Below are 8,818 nucleotides of genomic sequence, written 5' to 3' on the forward strand. Positions count from 1 at the left end.
AGTTAAGCGGTAAACACTCCTACTGCCTTCGCGACTTTCACACTGCAAGAAAGCATATTAGCTATCCCAACCTCTGAAAGCTGCGGTTAGGCTTTGCTCTTATAGTGCAGTGGTTAGCGCAGCTGGCTATAAAACAGGAGGTCGTAAGTTCGATCCCCGGGGAGAATTTTTTTTTTTTTTCAGCTGTTAATATACACTGTCTTTTATTTACCGTGGACAGCTTTTATCCGGCAACCAGAGCCGTAAAATACTGGGCACTATTCAGTCTCGGCCCATAATCACGACTGTTGAGGCGCTTGTTTTGGTATGGTCGAATATATGAAATAGAATTAAAATTAACTGTTCCTTAATTGAGTAGTTCCGAGAATAAACCAAGAAAAATAAGATAGGGAGTAGCTACAGAAAGGAGAGTTTCGCATGGTAGAAAAAAATAAAAGGATTAAGAAAAGGAACGTATAATGACACGAGTAGAGAGTGAGAATGAGAGGGCCTAGTCGGTGGGGAGGTTTCGCACGTTGTCTGGCTAGTGTGACATAGGAGTTGGGCGACCGTCCGCCGACAGCCGTCTTGCGAGCGACGCGCCGCCGACACCGACTGTCGGCCGACTGTTTCCGTCGGCGCAGTGTGACATAGACGCAGACATCAGGAAGACGCGCTGTTGGCAGACCAAATCGGCGTCATGTCGTGCCAGTGTGACAGGCCCTTAACAGGTGGTGTCGTCTTCCATCGGAGACACATCGCCTCTCTTGCTTTCGCAATCTCCTAAGCTTAACTACAGCTAAGCCACTGTGAATTTTTTCGGTGCTTTTAGTTTCGAACCGCCCATCGTTATGGTGATGGTGGCTATGCCAAGCGTGGCCACAATACAAGTTTGCCACAACTGCAGCCTGCTAAACCTGATAGCGAACAGGGCCTATACGAAGCTGACCCGGCGGTTCGTGGTCTATGCGTCCATAGGCGCCTTTCGCTCACTCGAACGCCGCACCAGACAGCAAACAAAAGAAGACAGCTGTTTATGAGCCATTAGGGCAGCAGGCTTCAGTGACGTTTGAAATTAACTGAATACAAAAGGCGCAGTATATGTAACATTCTCCGTGGACACATGTACGACCGACACCACCTACGCCCTAACGGAAAGGAGAAAAGAGGGAGTGAAAGAAAGAGGGGGAGAGAGAGAGAGAGAGGTGCCTTCGTGGAGGGCTGCAACCAACTGCGCTATAATGGCTTTCACCTCCTCGTACTTTAGTTGTCGAAAGTGCCCACAAAAATATATTACTATTATATTATTAGAGCGCAGTTCTTTGGTGCCCGTGCCTGGGTTTCGCATCGTCGTCAGCGTCGGCGTCATGAGAATCGTAGTCTAACACCTGGCGGGGTACCAGTCCCAACCCTGCGATCCAGCACCGCACCGTCCTTCTTGCGGAAGAGGCCGCAACAAGCCAAGGGCTACCTGCCAGCCTTAATCCGCGGGCGCACGACTCCCCGTTTCCGATGGAATTAAAAGTTGTACAACCAATCAATCAGCCTCGTACCCAGCTCCGCCCCCTTTCATCTCCCCAGTTGGAGCCGGCGCTACGGCAACCGGAGCCTCGCAGAAAGAGGGGGGTACACTCGGCGGCGAACGATGGGGGAAGGGGCGTGCGCAGCAACCGGAGAACACGAGTCAATGAAGGGGGGGGGGAGGGATCGCCGGAGGCCGTGGTAGCAGCGACTGGCTGATGCCGCTACCGCCGCTAGCGAGTCAGTGGGCGTGTGAACAGCACGACGATGCGGTTTTCTAACCCACTCTGCTTCCTCGTCCAGGTTACCGCATGGGCTCACTTCAGCGCCGTACCGCTATATTCACCCACCACTGACGCCAGCAAGCCCTGTCATTTCAACAACGGAATTGGATCCGCCTGGACTCACGACACCCGGATTTTCACGGTCATCCCTCCATCATTTCAAAGATCCGGATCGACGGCAACATCACCCTCTGCTGCCTATATGAAGAGCTGGCGGGATCACGGCGCCTTTGGTGGGCGTGTGAACAGCACGACGATGCGGTTTTCTAACCCGCTCTGCTTCCTCGTCCAGGTTAGTCCTTTTACACCTCTATACGCTAAGAAATCGAATAACGTTTGTCTGCTGCTGTTCCCACGCCCGGGAGTTTTGCTTTCCGTGTTCAGTGAATGCTTTGATGTTACAACCCATCTGCTTATGTTGTCAGGCGATGTTGAGCTCAACCCTGGGCCTGAGCCGAACACAAGATCGAGGGCGCAGGACTCTCCGTCAGATTCTGGTTCTATGCAAATGGACGATATGCTTGCAATATTGCAAACTGTGAACATGTGGACTGAAAAAATGGAAAGGGAACACAATTATTTAATCAAGTCTGTTGACGATCTTAACAAAACACAAGCTAAATTTCAAGAAAATCTGGTAGATATCGAAACAAGGCTAACAGGGGTTGAACGCAAAACCGTCACCCTTGAGGCAGTTCAGGAGGAGCTACAGCGTCTTCGCCAGTCGATTTATCGTCTTTTAACTGAAAACTCTCAACTGCGCTCTAAGCAGGCTGAGTTTGAAGACAGGCAGCGGCGAGACAACCTTATTTTCTACGGCGTATCAGACACACAATCCGACTCCTGGGCTCAGTGAGAGGAAAAACTGGTTAACATGCTTGCGTCCTGTTTGAAAATTCCACCCACCGAAATTCTGGTCGAAAAAGCACACAGGCTCGGCGTGTATTCTCCGAATAAATGCAGGCCACTTATTGCTAAATTTTCGTCTTACAAGCTTAAACAGAAAATACTCGTCGCTAGTTCGAAGCTGAAGGACGAAAAAATTGGAGTTAGTGAAAACTATTCCGTCGCTACTCGTCTTGCTGGGAAGAAACTGGTTGAATTTGGCAAAACCCAATCATTAACCTTCAAACTTTGCTTCAATAAATTGTACATAAACAAAACGTGTTACACCTACAATCCCTTTGATTATTGTGTGCACAAACTTTCCAGTGTCTCTACGCCACTGGTCGAATCTTCTGATGACAAGCATGCACTATCTATTCCTTCCACCTCATCCGCTCAGCCCATTAGCACTACGCGAGGGGCAGTGGAATAAAGTTACCCGTCAGTAACCAACTTTCATTTTTATTCACAAATATACGGAGCATACTTCCAAATCGCGACGATCTTTTCTCTGTTATCAATGCTTGTGATGCCGACATAGTATGCCTTACTGAAACCTGGCTGTCTGCGAAGATTGATAGCAGTGAACTCTTTGACTGTCAAAAGCGCTACAACATTTATCGGTGTGACAGGGGTGCTCGGTGTGATGGAGGCGTGCTTATCGCCGTCTGTGATGCTATTTTGTCTTTGCCTATCCATTGTACAACCGATTTAGAACTAGTCTTGGTTGAAATTCGCACGTGCTCTAAGAAATTGATATTGGGTACTTGCTATCATCCGCCTTCCAGTTCACCAACCTTTGCCGACGACCTTCATGATGTCATCCATATGATTACTGTGCGGTATCCAAACAGTCCTTTTATTTTACTAGGCGACTTTAATTTACCTAACATTGTGTGGTGTGATGTAAATTCTTATTGTAATCCTTTTTTCAGTGAAGGCGATAGATTTTTGAGTTTGTGCAATGATTTCAACTTGTCCCAGCTTGTGATGTAGTTAACTCGGATCATGTCGGCTACTTCTAACATCCTTGATTTAATTCTTACTACTTCGCGTGATCTTTTTCAGCCTTTATCGTTCCTACCAGGGCTAAGTGATCACTTTCTGCTTCATTTTTCTTTATCTTGCACCGTACCTCATCAGAGTAACCACAAAAAATATATCCGCGACTATAAAAATGCCAATTCTGATGCCATTAACCATGAGCTGTCTGCTTGTTTAAATGATTAATTAACAAGATTTTTATGATCGCTCCGTGAACGCTACTGGAATTTATTTAAAGAAAAAGTTTCATCGCTCACTGACAAATACGTTCCGCGCAAAGTAATTACTTCTAACCGGCAATCGCCATGGTTCAATCAATCGTCAAAAAGGCTTAGTAACAAGAAAAAACGCATTTTCCGCTCTACAAAACTAACTGGCTCTCAAGAACGTTGGGCTGCGTATCATACGGTGGCTGCTGAATGCAAAAAAGCCCTCAAACACGCTAAGGAGACATTTTTCAACACTACATTACCATCCCTTTTAGTTAGTAACCCTAGGCAATTTTGGAACTTAGTCAATAAAAGAGATGATTCAGGCATTCCGCTCAAAGACTCAAACAACCAACTAATCCCACTTGATGAGTGCGCAAATGTCCTTAACTGTGCTTTTGTTTCCGCTTTTTCCAAAAATCTGTATTCTGTTGCCCCCGCTTATCCTGGTGCTGGTTTTCCACCAATGAACCCTATTGTCATCGTTATTGCTGGCGTGGAAAAATTAATTGGAAAACAAAAAATTTCTTCATCGTGTCGTGTTGAAAACATGAATTCCATGTTTCTGATCAGGACTAAAGTGTACAGCGCTATAATACTTTCTAATCTATTCCAGCAATCTCTTCAGACAGCCTGTATTCCAGAGGACTGGAAGGTTGGGAAGGTGATTCCCTTGCACAAGTCGGGGGATAAACATTCGGCACTTAATTGTCGATCCATTTCACTTACGAGCATTCAATGTAAAATCATGGAGCATGTCATTTACACTCACCTTGTATCATTCCTTCAGTCAAATGGCTTTTTTACAGATTATCAACATTGATTTCGAAAGTCATTTTCATGCGAAACTCAACTATTATTCTTTACACATGATCTAAATTCCATCCTTGACAAGGGTTCTATTTTCGATTGTATATTCCTAGATTTCTCTAAAGCGTTTGACAAGGTTTCGCATCAACTGCTGTTTTTAAAATTAAGTAAACTTAACCTTGACACTAACGTTCTTGCGTGGCTTCATTCTTTTCTCACTGATCGTTCACAATTTGTCACTGCTAATAACATTTGCTCCTTCTCTTCCCCAGTTCAATAGGGCGTTCCGCAAGGCTCTGTGCTGGGACCTTTGCTTATTCGCATCTACATCAACGATTTACCTGATACCATATGCTCATCGATTAACCTTTTTGCAGATGACTGCGTCATATACCGCGAAATTAACAGTTATTCTGATGTAGCGCTCCTTCAGTCCGATATTAACCGTGCTCTTGGCTGGTCTAACACGTGGAACATGCAACTAAACACAAAAAATGCAAGTACATTCGTGCTTCTCGTCGTATTACAACTGTCCTCATTTCATCTCAATAACATTATTCTGGAATCAGTTGGTTGGTTGGTTCATAGGAAGGGAAAGGCGCAGTATCTGTCACACTTGCTCTGTGGACACCTGAACCGCGCCGAAGAGAAGGGAGGAGGGTGGGAGCGAAAGTGGAAAGAAAGAAAGGGGAGACGTAGTGGAGGGCTACGGATAATTTCGACCACCTGGGGATCTTTAACGTGCGCTGACATCGCACTCTTACAAATATCTAGGCGTGTACATTTCTTCTAATCTTTCTTGGAAGACGCATGTAGACCATATAACCAAAAATGCTAATCGCATGCTGGACTACATACGTCGCAATTTTTATCTTTGTTCTAGTCCTGTAAAATTACTTTTTTACAAATCATTAGTTCGTACTTAACTAGAATGTGCTGCATCTATCTGGGACCCCCGTCGAGAAACATTCATCCATCAGCTAGAATCTGTTCAGAACCGGGGGGCACGTTTCATTCTTTCCAATTATCATCGTAACTCCAGCGTCACCACTATGAAAGCTAATTTATCGCTACCTCTGCTATCACAACGTCTTAGCTTGTTCCATAAAATCTATCATGACAACCACGTTCTTAAGAATAAATTATTAACAGCACCTTGTTACGTTTCAGCTCGCATCGATCATCATTATAAGGTTGGTATTCCTGCGTGTCAAACCAATCAATTTTACAATTCATTTATCCCCAGCACGTCCGCAAGTTCGAATCACCTCCCCCGAAATGTGGTCGAAATCTCTGATAATTCTATGATCAAATCTGCCTTACTCAAACTATCAGTATCATAAACACATGAATTTGTTACAATGCCATTTTTTCTTTTCTTTCAGCTATTTTGAGATCAGCCAATCTTTTTTAAAAAACTTATATTCTTTGTTGCGTTATTGCTTTTTGAGCGTCATTTCGTCCTTTGCAAAAGTTGCCTTTATGCCCTGTATACTTATGCGTTGTTCCTTCTAATGTGTGGGCATGTACTCACAATGTTTAATTGCTTATTCCTTTTATGTAACCTCTCTCTTTTCTTTTCTCCGGAGCGTCATTTATACGTTGACATGTATTTTGTTGCTGCATTTATGTTATACTTTTGTAATATAACTCACTCCCCTCTGTAATGCGCTCGGGCCTTGAGGGTATTGAAATAAATAAATAAGACAACGTGACTGCGTAGATTTAAAAGAAAAACTGATTTATTTATAGGAAGGGAAAGGCGCGGTAACTGTCTCATTTGTTTTCTGTGGAAACCGCAACCGCGCCGTAAGGGAAAGGAAGAAGATGGGAGTGAAAGTGGAAAGAAAGAAAGAGGAGCCGTAGTGGAGGGCTACGGAGTTATTTCGACCACCTGGCGATCTTTAACGTGCACTGACATCGCACAGCGCACGGACGCCTCTTCGTTTCGCAACATGACTCCGTAGAACACCGTCGCCGCCATGCAGATAAGAGGAGGGCGGGGTCCCCCCCTCCCCCCCTCTTCCTGTGTAGCGGCGAGGGTGCTATCCGGTTGCCGAGCCCCGCGGGGGTGGTGCAGTGGTAAGACGCCCGACTACTGTGCCGGAGTACCCGGGTTCGAACCCGACCTAGGCGGCTGCGTTTCGATGGAGGCGAAACGAAGAGGCGTCCGTGTGCTGTGTGATGTCAGCGCACGTTAAAGATCCCCAGGTCGTCGAAATTAGTCCGTAGACCTCCACTACAGCTCCTCTTTCTCTCTTTCCACTTTCACTCCCACCTTCCTCCCTTCCCTTACGGCGCGGTTGCGGTGTTCACAGAAAGCAACTGATACAGTTACCGCGCCTTTCCTTTGATATAAATAAATAATAAATCTCCGGTGGCCGAGCCCCGCTGGGGTGGTGCAGTGGTAAGAGGCCCGACTACTTTGCCGGAGTACCCGGGTTCGAACCCGACCTCGGCGGCTGCTATTCGATGGAGGCGAAACGAAGAGGCGTCCGTGTGCTGTGCGATGTCAGCGCACGTTAAAGATAAGAGGAGGGCGGGGTCCCCCCTCCCCTCTTTTCTGTGTAACGGCGAGGGTGCTTTCCGGTTGCCGATCCGCGCCGGGTTGGTGTAGTGGTAAGACGCCCGACTACTGTGCCGGAGGCGTCCGTGTGCTGTGCGATGTCAGCGCACGTTAAAGATCCCCAGGTGATCGAAATTACTCCGTAGCCCTCCACTACGGCTCCGCTTTCTCTCATTCCACTTTCACTCCCATCTTCCTCCCTTCCCCTACGGCGCGGTAGCGTTGTCCGCAGAAAAACAAGTGACAGTTACCGCACCTTTCCCTTCCTGTAAATAAATCAAAATATCCAGTTGCCGAAACGCCGGTTCGCTATGAGCGGATCACGGTGCATCCCGTTCTCACTCGCTTCATTCGCTAGCGGCGACAGCGGCATCAGTCAGTCGCTGCTATCTGTACATCGCGCAACGTTCCTATGGGCCCACGCGTTGCTTCCCGCAACCTTCCGATACCTGGTTGGCTTGTGGGGTTTAACGTCCCAAAGCAACTCAGGCTATGAGAGACGCCGTAGGGGAGGACTCCGGAAATTTCGACCACCTGGGGTTCTTTAACGTGCACTGACATCGCACAGTACACGGGCGCCTTGCTTTTCGCCTCCATCGAAAAGCGGCCGCCGAGGCCGGGATTCGATCCCGCGTCCTTGGGAACAGTAGTCGAGCGCCGTAACCACTGCGCCACCCCGGCGGGGTTTCCGATACCTCAATTGTTCTTCATTTCTGCGAACACAAAGCTTCATTCATGAGAGCCAAGAACTGTTAGTGGAGTGTTTCTTGATGGAATACGTGTGAAAAATAAAAAAAAAAAAAGTTTGGAGGACGCTTAAGCTTCGCCTTCAAGAGTGGAACGCGATAGCGTTATTGCACCTCGTCGAGAAAACTTATTAAACGGAAGGGTATGGGGGCATCCTCGCACCGGTACCCGCGCGGTCCGAAGGGGAGAAGCGGGTGAGCGAAGATAGTGATCTAAAGAAAGGAAAGACGCTTGACTCTACAACCTGTGAGGGTGCATGGCGAAACGTCAGGGGGAAGTGGCGCGCCACGTGTCGGGGCAGCGCCGCACATTGCGAGGAGGGGTTCTTCTGTGTTTGCCGCAAGATGGTTCTGCATGTGCGCAGAGCGCAGAAGAAATGTAGCGGAAACGTACTTCGCTACTCGTGTAACTGCGACTTCTGTAAGTAACATGCTCATAATTACCGATATACACCGCAGTATAACGTTATACGGCACGTTTCTAAGGCAACACCGCATTCACTAGAAGCGCTTTTGTACCGCTTTGAAGCATCGATCTCGTGGCTGACTGGTAGCGTCTCCGTCTCACATTCCGGAGACACTGCTTCGATTCCCACCCAGCCCATCTTGGAAGTTGTTTTCTATTTATGAAGTGCATGCCGGGATTTATCGCTCACGGCCAACGCCGCCGACGACACCGCCTTTTCTGCGACACGAGCTCCTTAACGCTACCGCGTTAAAACAGTTTGTAATTGTACGTACGTGTTTTGCACAAAATGTTTGCCTGAATCTGTA

General features: G+C 47.2%; 1 pseudogene; it reads left to right on the forward strand.

The window, feature by feature from the left end:
• Window positions 1-2,199: 2,199 nt before the first annotated feature.
• Window positions 2,200-3,102, forward strand: LOC146175091 (uncharacterized; annotated as a pseudogene).
• Window positions 3,103-8,818: the final 5,716 nt, after the last annotated feature.

Source organism: Amblyomma maculatum, chromosome 11, assembly GCF_055883805.1.
Source record: "Amblyomma maculatum isolate TAMU_Amacu chromosome 11, ASM5588380v1, whole genome shotgun sequence".
In the NCBI taxonomy this organism is placed as follows: Eukaryota; Metazoa; Arthropoda; class Arachnida; order Ixodida; family Ixodidae; genus Amblyomma; species Amblyomma maculatum.